The 23246-nt window shown below is 33.1% G+C and overlaps 1 pseudogene; it reads left to right on the forward strand.

The window, feature by feature from the left end:
• The first annotated feature begins 557 nt into the window (after window positions 1-557).
• LOC140859819 (uncharacterized) overlaps window positions 558-23246 on the forward strand; it is a 70317-nt pseudogene continuing 47628 nt past the window's right edge.

Raw genomic sequence — 23246 nt, forward strand, 5'->3', positions numbered from 1 at the left:
GGATATTAATTGAATAGAATTCATGAAAATACGTTAATTAGAAGTTTTTGTTGTCGAAACTAGGTGAAATCAAAACCTCTACACCATTTTCTCTTATTGGTACTTTTCCAAGTGTGTGCGAGTTTTGCTAAAATTATTTGGATTTATTTTAAGTTGAAAACAAAAAAATTTCTTATTTAATTTTCAAGATAAAGTTTAGACTATTCTAATTACAAGTACTTAATAATTATCAATACTACTTCTCATGGGAACGATACTCTACTCACACTTTATTAAAACTTGACACCGTGCACTTGCGTGCACAAAAATACGCAACAAGTTGTTGGCACCGTTGCCAGGGAGTAATTGTTAATTTTATTTTATTTATGTTACCATTTAGTCTACATTTTAATTTAGTGTTTTTCTTATTCTTATTTTTAGTTACTAATTGAATTTTAATTCTTTTTTACTTGCAGTGTATGCGACGATCTCAAAGCGCTAATTCTTTACTGTTTGATCCGGAGATCGAACGCACTACAAGAGCTTTGAGAAGGTTGAGGCGAGAAGAATTAAATATGATGGCTGAAGAAAATGAACAACAGGCTCCCTTGGTGCCAATTAGAGATAACTTCCGGCCAACTTTCCAGGCTCACTACTCTGGAATCTCTCGAGAAACTATCAATGCAAACAACTTTGAGCTTAAGCCGACATTGATCAATATTGTTCAACAGAATCAATTTAATGGGAGCGCTACTTCTGATCCCCACCTACATCTTAGAACTTTCTTAGAAATTACTGACACGGTAAAAATGAATGGTGTTCCTGAAGATATTATTCGCTTACGTTTGTTTCTATTCTCTCTCAAGTACCAGGCGAGGAGTTGGCTACAATCACTGACGATGGGAAGCATTACTACATGGGAGGACATGGCAGTCAATTTTCTTGCGAAATATTTTCCATCTGCTAAGTCTACCCAGTTGAAGATCGAGATCAGCACTTTCTGGCAGATGGATTATGAGCAATTATATGAAGCATGGGAAAGGTATAAATATTTGTTGAGACTTTGTACTAACCAAAATTTTGCTGATTGGGATCAAATCGAGATTTTCTACATTGGATTGAGCACTCCTACGAGGATGTCAGTGGATTCTGTAGCCAAAGGAACCATTTTTTCTAAAGATTCAATTCAAGCCTATGATATGCTAGAAAATATGACCATCAATAGTTTTCAATGGCCGTCTAAATGTATGAGAGTCAAGAAAGCTGTATATGCAGTGGATCCTCTCACCTCTATATCTTCTCAGTTATCTTCTTTGACTACACAAGTGGCTGCATTGAACAAGGTGAGTGTCGCAGATTCAGCAGGTATGTCAGTAGCCATCGAGGAGTCTCATCTTCCTGAAGAAGCTCAATACATCAATCCAAGAGGTTATGGATGCTATTGAGGTAATCCTGTCTCTAATACTTATCACCCTGGCTTGCGTAATCATGAGAACTTTTTTTATGCCAACAATAAAAATGTGTTGAATCCTCCCTCGGGGTTCAATACAAACAAGGGTGAGGGGAAACCTTCTTTGGAAGATGAGGTGAGCACTTTTGTCACTGAATCTGGTAAGCGGATGGATAGAACTTAGAATAGGCTTGATAGTATGGAAACACACATGTGTAATATGGGTGCCACGATGAAATCAATGGAGACTCAAATTGGCCAGCTAGAAAATGCGTTTAAGGACCAGAATAGAGGCCAGTTTCCCAGCAATACATAGGTTAACCCGAAAGAGCAGTGCAAGGATATCACTTTAAGGAGTGGAAAAGAATTAGGGTCCAAAGGAGGATAAGAAGAGAGTAAAAAGCCAACGGAAGCTGAAAATTCTAAGGTTGAAGAGATAATTGTTGAGGAAAACAAGAGTAATATTGAGGAAAAGACAATGTTTAAACCTACTCTCCCATACCTGCAGAAGTTTAAGAAGAAGGTTTTGTATGAGTAATTCTTCAAGTTTCTAGAGCTTTTCAAGAAAATACACATCAATATTCCTTTTGTTGATGCCTTGGAGAAGATGCCAAATTATGCCAAGTTTTTCAAAGATGTGATGTCCGAGAAGAGAAGGTTACAAGAGAATAAGGTGTGAATTTGACTGAAGAGTGCAGCGTTATTCTACAGAATAATTTGCCACAAAATCTTAAGGATCCAGGGAGTTTTACTATTCCTTGTTTTATTGGTGGTGCTAAGGTAAATAGGGTTTTATGTGATCTAGGAGCAAGTATTAATCTAATGCCTTTTTTTGTTTACAGGAGCTTGGAGCTTAGAGATGTAAGGCCGACCACACCGCCTTCAAGAACCGTATTGGGATGTCTCCCTATCGGTTGGTATTTGGAAAAGCGTGTCATTTGCCATTGGAGATTGAGCATAAATCACATTGGGCTGTGAAAAATTAAATGTGGACCCTGAAGTGTTCGGAGAGTTGCGGAAATTGCAGTTGAATGAGTTAGAAGATTTCCGCAATGAAGCGTATGAAAATTCCAAAATATAAAAAACCAAAAAAAGAAGTGGCATGATAAACAAATATTGCAAAGGGAATTTGAATCAGGCCAGCAAGTTTTGTTGCTTAACTCTCATTTGAAACTGTTTCCAGGTAAGCTGAAGTCGCGATGGTCCGGGCCATTTATAGTAGAGACTGTGTATCCGCATGGTGCCATTGAGCTGCAATGTACAGATGGACGAAAATTCAAGGTGAATGGGCAGAGGGTCAATCATTATTTTGGAAACAAAGTACGACATGCTGAGGGCACTCTGCTCGATGACCCCAAATAAAAACCGGTGAAAGTCGAGCTGGTGACTATAAACCAAGCGCTTCTTGGGAGACAACCCATGTTTATTGCCTTAATTTAGTTTATTTGTGTTTTTTTTTTATTTTTTTAATATTATTTTGCAATTCTAGTCGTAAATTAAATTTTTTTGATTTTTTTTCCGATTTTTGGTACGAGTTCAAACGCATTAAGATGGACTAAGCGCAGTTGATCGTTTCCTCGTGCGCAACCGCGCAAAAAGGCAGAGCTTTAGAGATTAAATCGCGCATCTGCGCCTCCTCCAACGCACGTCTGCGCAAAATTCCAGAGAACTGAAGAAAGTATCATCTGCGCACATCATCTTGCGCGGTTGCTCGGTTCCATTAGCGCATCTGCGCTTGACACAATGCGCCTCTGCGCAACAACATTAGCACATCTGCGCCTCTCAAAAGCGCATCTGCGCTAAGTTCAAATCTATGAACTAAAAGACACGGTCATCTCTCAAATTCTCATTCTTTATCTTGGGTATATCTCACTCTCTCTCGCGGCGATTTCACTCTAAAAATCTCTCAACCAAAGTCGGTCGATTGTGCAAAATTTTAAGACCCTCTCATCATCTCCAGTCCGTGACTACCCCAATATCTCCCCATTCGAAAATTTCAACAAAGGGGATTTAGGGTTCCTGCGGGCTCTCTTTCTTTTTGGACGACAAAAGCTGGAAAATTTTTCTTAAAAATTTGAGGCATGTACAAACTCCAGAACGAGGTACATAGCTTGTTCACTTTGTCGTGTTGAGATTATTGCTGAAGGTGTAAGTAGAAAACTATCAAAATAGTGTCTACCAAGTGTTTGTTGAATTGTCTGGGGTTTAATTTGACTTGAATTGTTGTGTTGGGCGTTTGGGGATTTTAATAATTTGATTGAGGTGATTGAGTGGAGTTGATTATTTATTCAAAATGCCTCCAATGACCAAAGGCAAGGGTTCGGCTTCTTTGTCGTCCTCGGTGCATTACGTTAAAAGGCGTTTTTGTGACGCCACGACAGTCGAGAACTACTCTAAATTGATTGAAAAAAGCATACATAAGGAGCGGGACATGAACATCAACCAGTATAACGCTCCCACACTAGTTGAAGCTTGAAGGAATGGATGAGAGGACTTTGTGAAACGACCGCAAGATGTAGTCATGTCCATCGTTCGTGAGTTCTTTTATTTATTTTTGTTAAGCAATCTTAAATAAACCAACAATGAACCTTTGAAGCCTTGACAATTTTATAATTTGTGTATTTGAAGTTTTATAATAATATTTTCATCTATAATATATCATTGCTAAAATTAAACTTACAGCATCCTCTCCGTGGATCGATCTCGTACTCACGAGTATATTACTTGCAGACAACCTAAACATGCATGAATTACAATTTAATGTGTAGCAAGTTTTTGGCGCCGTTGACGGGGAGGTATAAATTAAGTTTAATTTTTGTTATTTTTTATTTATGTAAATAGTATGTTGCTTTTAATTGTATGATTGTTTGGAGTCGTAAACAAAGTGGTTGACTTGTTCGAGTATCTGAAAATATTTTAAACATGGAGGATAATTCTAATAATCAAGATGATAATAATAATAATAATAATAATAATAATCAAGAACATGAAGAACTAAGAACACTTAGGCACCATATGAATCCAATAAGAACTAGTACACCATCTTGTTTAGTTTTTTCTCCTGATGCATCTAATTTCAATTTTAAACCTCAAATCATTCAACTTTTACCAATTTTTCATGGCCTAGATTATGAAAATCCATATTTGCATTTAAGGGAATTTGAGGAGGTTTTCAACACTTATAATGATCAAAATTTTAGCATGGATATTGTTTGATTAAAGCTTTTCCCTTTTTCCTTAAAAGATAAAGCTAAAACATGGTTGCAAAATTTGAGATCAAGTTCAATAAGATAATGTGAAGAAATTCAACAACAATTTCTTAAAAAGTTTTTTTCTTCCCATAGAACAAACTCTTTTAAAGGACAAATTACAACTTTTTCTCAAAAACAAGGGGAAATATTTTATCAATGTTGGGATAGATATAAAGAGTTACTTAATACATACCCACATCATTGTTTTGAAATATGGAGGATAATTTCTCACTTTTATGAAGTTTTAATACATAAAGATAGGCAAATGATAGAATTCATGTGTAATAGAACTTTTGAAGATAAAAACCCAAATGAAGCTATGTAATATTTGGAGTCATTAGCAGAAAATGATCAAAATTGGGATAATATAGGCTTAATTGAACCACCAAGTAAATCTATAATTCGACAAATGAGGTGGGTATTTATCATCTTAAAGATGATACAGATATTCGAGGTAAACTTGCATCTTTAGCAAAAAAAATCGAGTCATTAGAAATGAAAAAGAGTGATCAGTTAAAAAGTGTTCAAGAAATTGTTTGTCATATATGTCATACACATTATCATCTCACAAAAAAATTGTCCAACTTTGCCTTCATTTAAAGAATGTCTCCATGAACAAGCCAATTATGTTAACAATTTTAAAAACCCAACATTAGATCCTTTTTCACAAACATATAATCCTGGTTGGAGAAATCATCCTAATTTTAGTTGGAGGAACGATAATAATGCACAACCTTCACAACAACATTTTCAAAATAACCAAAATCATCAAGGTTATGCTCCTTATATCCCACCTCCAAGAAAACATTTTGAAGATGAAATTCATGCATACATTGAAAAGTAAGAGTCTATCAATATTCAAAACACTCAATCTATGAATGATTTGAAAGAAACTCTTGCAAAATTTGCATCTGCACTTAATATTCATGAAAAAGGAAAATTTTCATCTCAACCACAAACTAATCCTAAAAATCAAAATCAAGATAAGTTTGATCAAGTAAAATCTGTTATTACTCTTAGAAGTGGAAAAATAGTTAATGATCCATATAGTGATGAAAACAAAGATCATTTAAACTCAAAGATTAAGGATGGAAATCTTGATACTTTTGAGAAAAATGATACTTTGAGTCCTAAGATTAAAAAATTTGATGATAAATTATCTGAAATAATATGTGAGTCAAATAAACATGTTCCTTTTCCTCATGCATTAGTTAATAATAAAAAAAAAAAAAATTTATTATGATATTTATGAAGTTTTTAAACAAGTAAAAATAAATATTCCATTATTAGATGATATTAAACAAGTACCTTCTTATGCAAAGTTTTTAAAAGATTTATGTACTGTGAAAAGACAATTGCATGTAAAGAAAAAAGCATTCTTAACTGAACAAGTAAGTTCTATTATTCAAAATAATTCTACTTTGAAATATAAAGATCCTGGTTGTCCATGTATTATTGGAAAAAATAAAATTAAAAAAGCGTTGTCAGATTTGGGAGAAAGTGTGAATTTACTTGCTTATTCAGTTTATGAAAAACTTAAGTTGGGAGATTTAAAACCTACATCTGTCACTCTTTTACTAGCCAATAAGTCAATCAAAATACCTAGAGGTATCGTATAAGATGTGTTAGTTCAAGTCGATAAATTCATATATCCTGTGGATTTTATTGTCTTAGATACACAACCAATAGAAGTGCATAATGAAATTCCAGTAATATTGGGACGTCCATTTCTAGCAACTTCAAATGCTTTAATTAATTGTCGAAATGGAATAATGAAATTGTCTTTTGGAAATATGACTTTAGAACTTAATGTGTTCAATTTATGTAAACAACCAAGTTTTAATGAAGATGGAGATGATAATGCAATAGAAACAATTGTGGAAGAAAATATACACCAAGAAAACTTAAATCAACAATCTGAAGTTTGTTTAGTGGAAAGTTTTAATTCAAAAAATGTTTTTAAATCAAAGTTATTTGAAGAAATTAATGAACTTGAAGAAGTAAAAAAAGATGATAATCCAAAACTTGAATTAAAACCTTTGCCAAAAGAACTAAAATATGCTTTTCTTGGTGAAAATCAAACATATCCTATTGTAATATCTTCTATCCTCTTACCAAAACAAGAAGAAGATTTAATAGCATTACTTAAAAAACACAAAAATACAATTGGATGGACTTTGCAAAATATAAAAGGTATAAATCCTTTAATCCGCACACATAGAATTCACTTGGAAGAAAATGCTAAAACATATCAACAACCTCAAAGAAGATTAAATCCGCACATGAAAGAAGTTGTTAAAAGTGAAGTGTTAAAACTATTAGATGCAGAAATTATTTATCCAATCTCGAATAGTAAATGGGTAAGTCCAACACAAGTAGTACCAAAAAAATCAGGCATCACTGTTATAAAAAATGAAAAGGGAAAATTATTACAAGCTAGGATTCCATCTAGTTGGCGTATGTGCATTGATTATAAAAAATTAAATGATGTAACTAGAAAAGATCACTTTATGTTACCATTTTTAGATCAAATTTTAGAGAAAGTGGCAGGTAATTCTTATTATTGTCTTCTTGATGGGTATTCGAGGTATTATCAAATACCAATATCATTAGAAGATCAAGAAAAAACTACTCGCACTTGTCCTTTTAGAACTTTTTCATTTAAAAGAATGCCATTTGGTTTATGTAATGCTCCGGCTACTTTTCAAAGATGCATGCTAAGTATTTTTAGTGACATGATTGATGAATTTGTGGAAGTTTTTATGGATGATATAACTGTTTTTGGAAACTTATTTGAAAACTATCTTAAAAATTTGGAAGAATTTTTAAAAAGATGTGAAGAAAAAAATCTTGTTTTAAATTGGGAAAAATGTGACTACATGGTTAAATCCAGAATTGTGTTATGGCATGTCATATCTGAAAAAGGAATTGAAGTTGATAAAGCTAAGGTTGATGTTATTGCTAATTTACCATCACCAAACACGATCAAAGAAATTCGATCATTGTTGGGTCATGCGGGATTTTATAGAAAATTCATAAAAAATTTTAGCATAATATTGAAACCAATTTCAAATCTTTTAACAAAAGATGCACAATTTGAATGTATTCAACAATGTGAAACTGCTTTTAAAAAGATAATTAATCTTTTAACTACATCACCTATTTTACAACCTCCTGATTGGTCTTTATCATTTGAATTATTGTGTGATGCAAGTGATTATGCTGTAGGAGACGTGTTAGGACAAAGAAAAGAAGGTAAACCTTATGTGATCTACAATGAAAGTAGAACCTTAAATAGTGCCCAAATCAATTATTCAACAACTGAAAAAGAATTACTTTCACTAGTGTTTGCATTAGATAAATTTCGATCCTATTTAATTGGTTCTACTACTATTGTTTATACTGATCATTCCGCCATAAAATATTTATCAAATAAACAAGATGTTAAGCCGAGATTAATACGATGAATTTTGTTGTTACAAGAATTTGATCTTGTAATAAAAGATAAAAAAAGGAAAAAAATGTTGTAGTTGATCATTTATCAAGAATAATTTCTGAATTATCTCAAAATGAAATACCAATAAATGAAAATTTTCCGAATGATCAACTATTTTATGCTACTACTATGCCTTGGTTTGCTAATATTGTAAATTTTCTTGTGACAAATAAAATGCCTTCTCATTGGAGTTCACAAGATAAAAATAAATTCTTGGAAGAGGTCAAAAAAATTTATTGGGATGATCCTTATTTGTTTAAGTATTGTTGAAACGCCTACTACTAATAAATGCGGAAATATTTTTTTTTTTAATAATACTACTATACATACATGCCCATACATATACGTATATAAAAATAACATAATTTTTCTTAAATAACCTGAAAAAATTATTAAATAAATAAATCCTTAAAAATGTTTCATGCATCAATTTAAAATAATAAACAATGCTGTTGAAAAATCTCATATGCGAAAACAATAATAAAATAAAACATGTTTCAAAACTCAACATAATAAACTAAATAGCTGCGACGGTCACGGGGTCCACTGCTCTGTGAGCTCATAAGTCCTCACCACCGGTAGGAGCTACATAAACGTCATCATGCTCACCTGCACCATATAAGCGTAGTGAGCCTAGGGGCTCAACATGTCTAATCCTTTATAACAAGGTTAAAAATAATGCATCACATAATTACTAATACATATACATGTACATGAGCATGCATGGAAATATTTTCATCACATAATAAAACTGCTAAATCATAAACTGAATCATAACCATAATCATAAACATATTATTTCTTCATCATATATAACATAATTGAGCAATGCTTTTGAAACCTGAAGATGGTCCTATCCATAAGTGTGACGCTCATGTGTCGACTGATCAGTCTCCTGAACCAACGTACGATGGCGGTGATAAATCACCTCCTATGATAGTAAACTACCGAATCATATGGTGGATAACCACCCCTATGGTTGTAAAACTACCGAATCATATGGTGCAAAACCACCCCTATGTCACACATACTTCAATTTCCACCAAAATATTTTATTGCTCATCATTTACATAATTATATACATAAGAAATTTCATGAATGCATGCACTGAAAATATGTCCGTAATATATATTTAATTAATTTTTCATAATATACTTAAAATAAACTTCATGCATAAAAATAATTAAATATATATTCCGGACTTATTTATTTTTCATGGGTTGGTCCAGACTGCTGGTCACTCATCTAGGCCCATTAAACTTAAATAAAACCCAATAATCATATTTTTAGCCCAAATAACTTAATTAAACTTAACTGGGCCCAAATAAAATATTTAAGTCCATTAACTTAATTAAACACAATAAAATTCTAGACTGGCCCAAAATTCACTGACTGGCCCAAAAATATTCATGGGCTTCCAAGCCCATAAAAATTATTAGGCTAACTTAAATAAATTATTTAAGGCCCAAATAAATAACTAATTATTAAAGCCCAAAATACACTTAAACTATTAAATACTTAAAAATTAAAATACTCGAGCTCGGCCCACCTAACCCGGACCCGGACCACCTGACCCGACCCTGCTACTACCCAGACCCGACCCGGACCACCCAGCCCAAGCCCAGCCCAAAATAAAACCCAAAAGTTCAAAACTTAACCCAAACATATTTTTGCTCACAACCAACTTTGTGCAGCTGTACTAATTCCTTTCGTTCTCTCTGATCAGACAATATTTGACCATGAAACCACTTCTAGAACTTAGCCAACATCAAGACGTTTTCATCAAGCTAAAAATCTGCCCAAACGCTGGTTCGAGGAAGGAGAAAAAATCCTTGCAACATGCTGTTCTCCAAGCTCGCGTCCAGCACTGAGCGGCTGCCGTAAATCCAATCGTTCTCCCTACTCCGGCCATATTTTTCCGTGAAACCACTTCTCAATAATAGCCAACATCTAGGGGGTTCAAACCCTTCAGACCTCACCCCAAACCATGGCCTGAGGAGGTAGACCGAAGCCTTCTCCCTCAGAACCCAAATATGAATGATCTGGTGCACCAGAGAAGAAGTGCTTCATTTCAGACCCTTCCAGCCCCAAACCGACCACACCACTCAACCATAAGGACCCTCACACATGCACCCAGACGTTGGACATCAGCTTGGACCATCCCATGCATAAAAAAATGTGAGCATGAATCATGAAAGCAACCAAATTTGTGGACTGTTCATGCCATGAACGAAAATTCAGTACATAATCCATATATAACCTTAAAAAAATGATGATTACAAACATAAAAACGAAATACATAGCTTATATGGTGTTGAAAGGAGAGAATTCAACATGCCTTGCTAATTATTATCGAATAATATCGCGTATACGGCTCCGGGACGACGAGACGGCGAAGATCTCCACAAAAATCCTGAAGGGCACGGCTAAGGGGCTGAAGAATATGATGATAAATCTGATGAATGATGTGGGGGAGGCGGCTAGGGGATTAACATGAGTTTGGAGTTTTAGGTTTAGTGAAAAAAATAGATTTTTAGATTGATAATATGTTAATTAGGAGATAATTGAATAATATATATAAATAATACTTAATAAAACTCAATATAGAATTACCATGTTGATAAAATACTTAAATCCCGAAATTAATAAATATGCTAATTTTAAAAATTAATAAAAGTCAATAAAGGGACTAATTTTGGCTAAAAATCAACCCTTAAATAAATATATAATTAAATACTAAAATTTTCTTGACCAAAATATCATAAAATATTATTTTTAAGGCTCATAAAATCTCATAAAATATTTTTGGCTCAAAAGTTGATACCTCGTCCGTCCTCGGTCCCGTCTACGCGATCAAATAACTTATTTAATCAAAAATCTAAAAATACAATAATTGCGGGTTAAATGCTAAAATAAATTTAAATCACGCATATAATTCACATAATAACACATAAATGTCATTTAACACAAATATAAATTTTAAATAATTATTTTCCCTAATTATGCATGCGAATTTACGTATAAAAATTTCCGGGTGTTACAATTCTCCCCCCTTAAATTGAATTTCGTCCTCGAAATTCGACTGATCAAAATCTAATAACGGAGTCTCTCAAAAATCCATTTTACTAAATCCACGATTACCTATCTAGTTCCCAAGTTTCAGTATCCTAAACGTCATGCTTCTGCTGCGCACTCTGATAAACAAAATATTTTATCCTTCCTAGGTGTCCTCTTTATCTCCATCAAACCTACATTTATAAACTTCCGCTGCTGAAACACCTCGTAAAGAGAATCATTAAAATTTACTTACATTCCACTGTAAACAAAATCTGACATTTTATACAAATCTTAGTACTATAATGAAAGTACACTCACATACTTACCTCAACTTATACGTAAAACTCAAATATTAACTCTACTATTCATCTTCCTAAACACCACAATCGCACTATGCCAAAACTTGACTGATTTCATATGCTTATACACTCTACTCATCAATCCCCCAACATTCGTGAGCCGCACTTTTGTTCCCAAATTTATTTATTAAAACATAGGATTACAATATCAACTCCAATAAATTCAACTTGTAAAGCTTATCCACACACTAGCCTTCTATAACAAGTTAAACATCTTTGAGTTGAACATCTGCCATCCTCGCAATTTTCTTCAACTTATCCATTTATCACTACGCTTCCAACTATTGAACACTTGAAAGTCTTAAATCTCGAGTGCTATAAATCCATGAAACCCAAAAAGTGAATTTAGTGTCAAACGTCATGTACAACATAAATTCTCCTAACGTCAGGAATATGCTTAAAATATATGAATTCTAATTTTGTGGTTAGTTTAGGCTTAAGGCACTCAGATTCTCCTATTGGAGGATTGAAATTCCCCTAACAGTATGTACATGTCATCGTCTCTAAATAGCGTAATCATATAACATTTAGTAGTTAATTCCATATCATTTCCTAGTTGCCTCTACTTACAGTCCATGGAATCTAAACTCCTCAAAATCAAAATACTAAGTCAATTACCTAATAAACTGAATAATTCTAACGTAAAACGAAAATATCGAGATAACAGTTATAATATCAAGTCATTAAGCTGACTCGTGATTATTCCAAGTGCTTCAAATACCCATACGTGTGTCGGACCAACAACCCAAATTCTCAAACGACTCAACTCTTAACAAAATAACTCACTCCAAATATATATATATATCGTCAACTCTTAGGCCATATCTAAAACTTATATTATACTTGACATCTAAACCAAAATTTATAACAAGTGTTATGCCACACCTGACCAATTTCACGAGCCTATAAAAATTTAGGCCTTCATCATTCAGTCATCACAATATTTATAAGTCAGGCTGACAAGTTCCCAAATCTATTTATTTAAACGTAGTGACTTGAACGTCAAACCCAATAAAGCTTACATGGTAACACCAACCATGCGAACCCTTAAGTATTATCAAATATTATCAAATTCTTTATCAAACTAACTCCACAATTATTCTTATTCTCAAAGATTCAAGAACCTAATACAAAACATACTTATCATCAATTTATACCTCATATAATTAATAGTACAAACATAAAACCACAAACCACCAACTATAATCTTATGGTACAAGTGTTATCTCCAAGAAAATCATGACTTCTTCGTTAAATGAAAAACCTTAATAGTTAAATGAATGACAATATGATATCTGTGAACCCGACTAACCTAATTTGATACAAGCGGACTTAATTCCCAAAAATATATACTAGCCTATATAAAGTAACATTTTAAATTAACCAAAGAAGAAAATGATACAACTCTCGATTAATCGATCTTGCGAGGAATCCTACTCTTGCCTCAAGCAATAATTCTATTGCAATCACATTAACTTAATACCTCTTATCGGAATTTACCTTTATTGTTCTGTCTTTCGCTCTTCATAAAAATTTCCTAGATAGGGTCCGCTACCTCTTACCATCACAAACCCAATAATTTACCAATGAAATCATTCTAACTTAAAATCAATAAGTTACAACAAAAATTCAAATGACAACCCATATATCATAAATATCAAAATTAGTTTCAACAAAATAAAATCGAATTCCCAAATTCAAAATTCCTTGTGGTCAATCAGTCGTATAACATGTCTTGGGGCGTACTGCATCACCACATATTCTTCATTTAAATCGCAATGCATAACTAAGTATTTTAAAACTTTGCTAACATAAAGTCTTAAGTCATAACATATGCTCCTGATAAATCATAATAAAACATTTAAAACTTACAGACCGGTAGTAGGATTTTTGAGCTTCACGTGGCAGATGGACACCCTCCAAGGACCGTGCTTTGATACCAATTGAAATGCCTACTACTAATAAATGCGGAAATTTTTTTTTTATTTTTTATAATACTACTATACATACATGCCCATACATATATGTATATAAAAATAACATACTTTTTCTTAAATAACCTGAAAAAAATATTAAATAAATAAATCCTTAAAAATGTTTCATGCATCAATTTAAAATAATAAACAATGCTGTTGAAAAATCTGATATGCGAAAACAATAATAAAATAAAACATTTTTCAAAACTCAATATAATAAACTAAATAGCTGCGACGGTCACGGGGTCCACTGCTCCGTGAGCTCATAAGTCCTCACCACCGGTAGGAGCTACATAAACGTCATCATGCTCACCTGCACCATATAAGCGTAGTGAGCCTAGGGGCTCAACATGTCTAATCCTTTATAACAAGGATAAAAATAATGCATTACATAATTACTAATACATATACATGTACATGAGCATGCATGAAAATATTTTCATCACATAATAAAAATGCCTAATCATAACCATAATCATAAACATATTATTTCTTCATCATATATAACATAATTGAGCAATGCTTTTGAAACCTGAAGATGGTCCTATCCATAAGTGTTACGCTCATGTGTCGATTGATCAGTCTCCTGAACCAACGTACGATGGCGGTGATAAATCACCTCCTATGGTAGTAAACTACTGAATCATATGGTGAATAACCACCCCTATGGTAGTAAAACTAGCGAATCATATGGTGGAAAACCACCCCTATGTCACACATACTTCAATTTCCACCAAAATATTTTATTGCTCATCATTTACATAATTATATATATAAGAAATTTCATGAATGCATGCACTGAAAATATGTCTGTAATATATATTTAATTAATTTTTCATAATATACTTAAAATAGACTTCATGCATAAAAATAATTAAATATATATTCCGGACTTATTTATTTTTCATGGGTTGGTCCAGACTGCTGGTCACTCATCTAGGCCCATTAAACTTAAATAAAACCCAATAATCATATTTTTAGCCCAAATAACTTAATTAAACTTAACTGGGCCCAAATAAAATATTTAAGCCCATTAACTTAATTAAACACAATAAAATTCTAGACTGGCCCAAAATCCATTGACTGACCCAAAAATATTCATGGGCTCCCAAGCCCATAAAAATTATTAGGCTAACTTAAATAAATTATTTAAGGTCAAAATAATTTTCTAACTAATTATTAAAGCCCAAAATACACTTAAACTATTAAATACTTAAAAATTAAAATACTCGAGGCCGGCCAACCTAACCCGGACCCGGACCACCTGACCCGACCCTGATATTACCCAGACCCGACCCGGACCACCCAGCCCAAGCCCAGCCCAAAATAAAACCCAAAAGTTCAAAACTTAACCCAAACATATTTTTGCTCACAACCAACTCTGTGCAGCTGTACTAATTCCTTTCGTTCTCTCTGATCAGACAATATTTGACAATGAAACCACTTCTAGAACTTAGCCAACATCAAGACATTTCCATCAAGCTAAAAATCTGCCCAAACGGTGGTTCGAGGAAGGAGAACAAAGCCTTGCAACATGCTGTTCTCCAAGCTCGCGTAAAGCCCTGAGCGGCTGCCGTAAATCCGATCGTTCTCCCTACGCCGGCCATATTGTTTCGTGAAACCACTTCTCAATCCTAGTTAACATCTAGGGGGTTCAAACCCTTCAGACCTCTCCCCAAACCATGGACTGAGGAGGTAGACCGAAGCCTTCTCCCTAAGAACCCAAATATGCGCGATCTGGTGCACCAGAGAAGAAGTGCTTCGTTTCAGACCCTTCCAGCCCCAAACCGACCACACCACTCGACCATAAGGACCATCACACATGCACCCAAACGTTGGACATCAGCTTGGACCATCCCATGCATAAAAAAACGTGAGCATTAATCATGAAAGAAACCAAATTTGTGGACTGTTCATGCCATGAACGAATATTCTGTAAATAATCCATATATAACCTTAAAAAAATGATGATTACAAACATAAAAACGAAATATATAGCTTATATGGTGTTGAAAGGAGAGAATTCAACATGCCTTGCTAATTATTATCGAATAATATCGCGTATACGGCTCCGGGACGACGAGACGGCGAAGAACTCCACAAAAATCCTGAAGGGCACGGCTAAGGGGCTGAAGAAGATGATGATAAATCTGATGAATGATGTGGGGGAGGCGGCTAGGGGATTAACATGAGTTTGGAGTTTTAGGTTTAGTGAAAAAAATAGATTTTTAGATTGATAATATGTTAGTTAGGAGATAATTTCATAATATATATAAATAATACTTAATAAAACTCAATAAAAAATTACCATGTTGTTAAAATACTTAAATCCCGAAATTAATAAATATGCTAATTTTAAAAATTAATAAAAGTCAATAAAGGGACTAATTTTGGCTAAAAATCAACCCTTAAATAAATATATAATTAAATACTAAAATTTTATTGACCAAAATATCATAAAATATTATTTTTAAGGCTCATAAAATCTCATAAAATATTTTTGGCTCAAAAGTTGATACCTCGTTCGTCCTCGGTCCCGTCTACGCGATCAAATAACTTATTTATCAAAAATCTAAAAATACAATAATTGCGGGTTAAATGCTAAAATAAATTTAAATCATGCATATAATTCACATAATAACACATAAATGTCATTTAACCCAAATATAAATTTTAAATAATTATTTTCCCTAATTATGCATGCGAATTTACGTATAAAAATTTTCGGGTGTTACAATTGTCCTGATCAAATTTTTCGACGATGCATACCCGACAATGAGGTAAGTAGTGTCATTAAATTTTATCATTCTGAGGCATGTGGAGGTCATTTTTCGTCAAATAAAACAGATGCGAAAATCTTTCAATGTGGATTTTATTGGCCTTCTTTATTCAAAGATACACATTCATTTTGCAAATCTTGTGAAAATTGTCAGAAAATGGGTTCAGTTTCAAAACGAAACATGATGCCTTTAAATCCAATCATGATTATTGAAATATTTGACAGTTAGGGAATAGATTTTATGGGTTCATTTTCATTATCTTTTGGATTTACTTATATTTTAGTGGATGTCGATTATGTTTCAAAATGGATTGAAGCAATTGCATGTAGAACTAATGATCATAAAGTTGTGATAACATTTTTGAAAGAAAATATTTTTAGTCGATTTGGAATACCAAGAGCTATAATCAGTCATGGGGGAAGTCATTTTATAAATAAATCATTTTCTTCATTGTTAAGAAAATATGGTATTACACATAAAGTTTTTACTCCATGTCACCCTCAAACGAATGGTCTGGTTGAACTTGCAAATAAAGAAATAAAACAAATTTTGGAAAAAAATGGTCAATCCAAATCGAAAAGATTGGTCTTTAAGATTAAGTGATGCATTATGGGCATCTAAAACTTCATTTAAAACATCATTGGGGATGTCAACATATAGATTAGTTTTTGGTAAGCATTTTCATCTACCTATTGAAATTGAACATAAAGTTTTTTGGGCAATTAAAATGCTAATTTAGATGATGCATCTAAATTAAGAAAATTGCAATTAAATGAACTAGAAGAATTAAGAAATGATGCATATGAAAATGCAAAGATTTATAAAGTTAAAACAAAATCCTTTTATGATAAAAATATTATGAGGAAATCTTTTTAAATCGGACAAAAAGTTTTACTTTATAATTTTCGCTTGCATTTGTTTCCAGGAAAACTTAGATCACGATGGTCTGGACCATTTATTGTTAAATTTGTCTATCCTCATGGTGCTGTTGATGTTGAAAATTCTAAAAATAATAATGTGTTTAAAGTTAATGGGCAAAGGCTTAAACCATTTTTAGAAAATTAAATTCTTAATGATGAGTTTATGCCTTTATATGATCCAAATTAATTATTACTTATATTTTCATTTTATTTTTGCAGAATTGAGTTTACTTCCCGGTTAAGTGGCGGATAACGGTACTCTGTGACTTCTTTTAGTCGGTTTTACTTCAATTTCTCAAAATAGTTGAAAAAAAAAATTTCTTTATTTTCATAATGGATGAAGCAATCAAAGAACATGGTAAATATTTTCCATTTGTTTCTAAAAAAGTTCTGAGAATGATTTATGAAGGCAGATGTAAAAGATTGAGAATGCTTATGCAAAAAAGAATTCCGGAGGATATTTGTCTTATAATTGAAGCCAAAGTTCTATTGGGTGGTGAAGTTCCAAAATTCTTACTTGTTCGAAATATGTCTTGACTAGGAAAAAACACCTATGCAAATAAAATAAGGGCCAAGAGGTTAGATGTTTGTCATAAATGTGCCAGATGGACTTGTGATAGACGATGCAGATATTTGGGATATGTTTCCACAAATAGAGAAGATAAAATTGATTTCATTAAGAATGAGCTGAGTAAAGAGTCGTTAGATGATATCTCATTGACTCTTGAGACACATTCTAGTGGAGATGTGCAAGGTCAACTTCTCCATTTATGGAAACTATTCCAAGCACAGCGTCATGGTAATGGTCTTGAAAATCTGACTAAAAAAGACCCTATTTGCCCATTTATGAGAAAATTGGATGGTAAGCCAACCCTCAACTCATAATAAGATGTTGAAGTCATCACTGATTCAACATGTCGCGAAATGGGTTGTGTTTGTTCCTCATCTTCAATAAATTCCAAGTGATATCTCTTTCATCATTTACTCTTATTTTAAAAAAGTAATGTCTTATTCAGGTTTGGGGGAGGGTTTATCTTTTAAAAATAAAAAAGAAATATTAATAATATTAATTTTCTTTTTCAATGGCAGAGTAAGAAGTCAAAAACTCCTGAGACGCATTAGTTTTTATTTATCGTATTATCACAATATATTAGATTTTAATATTTCGTATATATTTAAATTACAAACTACTAAGAAAATGAAGTTCTTTTGTATATATATGTTTGTTTACACTTCTTTTTATCAATTTAATAGAAAATATATAATCGATAAGATATAAGTTATAAATAACTATATATTTGTGTGTTTTCAAATAACATATTTTTTAAAACTTTTATGAGTATATAGTTAAAGTGATATTGATTGAATGAATAATAACATGTATAATTGAAGGAATTAATTTATAAAAGTGCAATATATACTCACATAAATTTTGTGAGTGAGAGGTGAGAATTGAGAAAACAACTTATAAGCTTTTATTGGTTATTAATGGTTGATTACTAGATTAAACCCATTTAAAAAAAATTGTACAAATAAAAATTGGCTGCAAAGTTGTTTGAAGTTTGATTGTAATGATGTAGAATATTAATATCTCTACTATAATTATCAATTTAATAGATTTACCTCATAAAAAAATAAACAAATAAATGAACTTTGAAAAAAATGAAATGTTACATTTTCAAAGTTTATTGGAGGTATTTGGTTATGTAAAAACAATTTTGCAGCCAAGTAAAAAAAAAATAGAAAGAAAGAAAAAAAATTCAAAAACAAAAACAAAATGGGTTTATTCTTTGTAAATTATCCTATCTTATTTTCAATATTAGATTATTTGATTGTCTGCTTTACATATTAGCCATTTTCAATGAGTGTATAATTTTCTTCCAACTCCATGAGTGAAAAACAGCTATATATGAAATATCATAACCCGAGAGAATATGGAGTTAAGACTTTTCTCGCAACTAACATTTACTATTTCCGCAACTAACATTTAATTTCCACAACTAACATAAAAAATCATATATTTTATTTAGACAATAGCGTGGCTCTGCCGGTTGTTCTAAATAATATATTGTGATTTGATCTAACATTTAATTTTATGTCAATTTATATTTATGCATTTATATATATATTATGGGTACCATGTATTAAATATTTGTTAATCTGATATTAATATAGTGGAAACTATATTATAAGATATACTTGTTTAAATATTTAATTTTTTTTTATGTTTATATTTATGCATCTATATATATATTATGGGTACCATGTATTAAATATCGGTTAATATGATATTAATATAGTGGAAACTATATTATATGATATACTTGTTTAAATATTTAATTGTTCTTTTATGTTTATTCTTATTTTAGTTTCTTTTATTTATTTTTGTTAAGAAATCTTAAATAATCCAACAATGAACCTTTGAAGCCTTGACAATTTTATAATTTGTGTATTTGAAGTTTTATAATAATATTTACATCTATAATATATCATTGCTAAAATTAAACTTACAACATCCTCTCCGTGGATCGATCTCGTACTCACGAGTATATTACTTGCAAACAACCTACACATGGGTGAATTACAATTTAAGTTGTAGCAGGTGACACTTTCAGAAACACGTGGTCACCAACAACGAACACAAGATCTCGTCGTCGTGTGTCAGCATAACTCGCGAATCTGAGTCACAATATCTGCAATCTGCTGCACTTGAAAGAGTGGGTGCCCGGTGAGCCAACTTGTGGCTAAGGGCTTTGATGACTCTTTGTATAAACAATCTTTTGTTTAATATAATTTACACTTTTATTAATGGCAATGACTTTATCTTTCTTCATATTGTTATATTGTGATATACTATTGTTGTTTTGATAAAGACCTTGAATATACTATAGTGTATGTAAGATGTGGTAGTACATGGGGATGTCTATCATGAAACACATCTTATAGTCACTGTATATTCTAAATGGTTCCTAGTCGATTGAGCCGTCCGTTAATAAGGATAAGGATCGCTCGAGATTGAGACTAGCATTTGCGATGCCGAGTACCACGTTTCATTGGTATGGAACATAGAGATGTTCAAAGCATGCAAATGGATATTCATACGATGAATGATCGAACTACCCTATCCGGACTTTCCAAGTGGTTATCACTTATCGAGTGGATAAAGTCCGCGGTTTTGGTTGTACACCATTAGTCCTTACTACTTGAAACATCATTGAGACTCTATATGCTAGTACTGTGCTTTGACTCGTTTACCGACTCTATTGGGGTCATCAGGTGTCGGGATTGGGTACAGTTACAACACATATAGGAGTCGATGCTTTGTTGTCAAGGATTCACCACATACTTGCGAGGGTGGATATCCTATGCAATCTGAGGAGATATTAGTGTGACGAATCTCTGGCCAGAGTACATGATGTGTTTTAAGAAATGGTTTCTTAGTAGCACATGCGATGTCACTATTTGATCTTCAAGATGCATTGCATAGTTATCGAATCTCGAACGACTCTCGATTTACCAATGGTTGTTGATTCGATCGGGATATATAGATGAAGGGACCGTACTGTACGCTAACCAAAATCTATTGATTCTTGTAGGCACTATCAGTGATACCTAGGGAATCATGGGGCGATGTTGCTAGGCGCTCTTACCATGATTCGATGGGCAAGTCGGAAATTGTTGTTCCGAGTCACAAGGAGTTGTGAGCCCACGGCTAGCTGTATCCCTGAACCATTGAGGGTCACACAGAGTAATGAATTTTTAATTCCCGTTGAGATAGTTAAATTTAAAGAGTAAAATTTAATGAACAAAGAAGTGGGACTTCTTATTTAAGAGTAGAGGAGTAAGATTTCCTAAAATGACATAGGGATGGGCATTTTTGGAAATCACTGAATTCGGATTCAGAAAAATTTATCTTGACTTTAAAAGATGCAGAAATTGTTTCTGTGCACATTGGTGAAATTGGTTTATCAATCTGAGTCACGATGAATTTTATATTAATTTTTGAAATTAGTTTGTCAGGCTTGAACTTATTGAAAGAGTGGGTGCCCAGTGAGCCAACTTGTGGCTATGGGCTTTGATGACTCTTTGTACAAACGATCTTTTGTTTAATGTAATTTACACTTTTATTAATGGCAATGACTTTATCTTTCTTCATATTGTTATATTATGATATACTATTGTTGTTTTGATAAAGACCTTGAATATACTATAGTGTATGTAAGATGTGGTAGAACATGGGGATGTCTATCATGAAATACATCTTATAGTCACTGTATATTCTAAACTGTTCCTAGTCGATTGAGCCGTCCGATAATAAGGATAAGGATCGCTCGAGTTTGAGACTAGCTTTGCGATGCGGAGTACCACGTTTCATTGGTAGGGAACATGGAGATGTTCGAAGCATGCAAATGGATATTCATAGGATGAATAATCGAACTACCCTATCCGGACTTTCCAAGTGGTTATCACTTATCGAGTGGATAAAGTCCGCGGTTTTGGTTGTACACCATTAGTCCTTACTACTTGAAACATCATGGAGACTCTATATGCTAGTACTGTGCTTTGACTCCTTTACCGACTCTATGGGGGTCATCAGGTGTCGGGATTGGGTACAGTTACAACACATATAGGAGTCGATGCATTGTTGTCAAGGATTCACAACATACTTGCGAGTGTGGATATCCTATGCGATCTGATGAGATATTAGTGTGACGAATCTCTGGCCAGAGTACTTGCTTTCTTAGTAGCACATGCGATGTCACTAATTTGATCTTCAAGATGTATTGCATAGTTATCGAATCTTGAGCGACTCTCGATATACCAATGGTTGTTGATTCGATCGGGATATATGGATGAAGGGACCGTACTGTACGCTAACCAAAATCTACTGGTTCTTGTAGGCACTATCAGTGATACCTAGGGAATCATGGGGCGATGTTGCTAGGCGCTTTACCATGATTCGTTGGGCAAGTCGGAAATCGTTGTTCCGAGTCACAAGGAATTGTGAGCCCACGGCTAGCTGTATCCCTGAACCATTGAGGGTCACACAGTGTAATGGAGTTTTAATCCCCGTTGAGATAGTTAAATTTAAAGAGTTAAATTTAATGAATAAAGAAGTTGGACTTCTTAAATAAGAGTAAGGGAGTAGGATTTCCTAAAATGACATAGGGATGTACATTTTTGGAAACCACTGAATTCGGATTCAGGAAAATTTATCTTGACTTTAAAATGTGCAGAAATGGTTTCTGTGCACATTGGTAAAATCGGTTTATCAATCGGAGTCACGATGAATTTTATATTAATTTCTGAACATGCGGGCTTTGCTTGTCGAGCCTCAACTTATGACTAATGGGCCCTAAGGTGTTAGTGGCCTGCATTATAAATAAGTTATTGCAGTACAGAAATTACACACAGTTGGTCATAATTTTAAGAGACAGTTTTCGGAAAAAACCCCTAGCTCTCTCTAGAAATTCGGCCGCCCCTCCCTCTCTTTGTCAGAGATTTTCCGGTCTGTGATTTTGAATTGCAGACAGGATTAGCGAATCAAATTCGTTATTCTCTTCGCAGAAAACTTCTGATAGATTTTCTAGTGCAATCTATCAGAGGGATTAAACCTCCATTCGTGGACCTGATTGAAGGAAAGCTTGTTCATCAGTTCCAGGGAGATACAAGAAGCGCAGAGAAATATGTGTGGTGTCCAATAATCTCGCTTCGAGATTGAAGGTAAAATTTAATAATAGTTATTTAATTTTACACACACAAATAATTTAATCGTATGGTTGATACCCACACAATGGAATTGTTCCATACTAAATATTTTAAACTTCCGCTGCACCGGGTATCAATCGTGATTGATCTGAACGCCAGTTACCCAACAGTGGTATCAAAGCCAGGTTGCTCAGATCAAACGATTAAATTAATCGATTGTACAAAAATTTTTGCGTCTTGGTTTTTTAAAACAAAATAAATATTTTAAAT

Source organism: Henckelia pumila, chromosome 1, assembly GCF_033568475.1.
Source record: "Henckelia pumila isolate YLH828 chromosome 1, ASM3356847v2, whole genome shotgun sequence".
NCBI classification, from domain to species: domain Eukaryota; kingdom Viridiplantae; phylum Streptophyta; class Magnoliopsida; order Lamiales; family Gesneriaceae; genus Henckelia; species Henckelia pumila.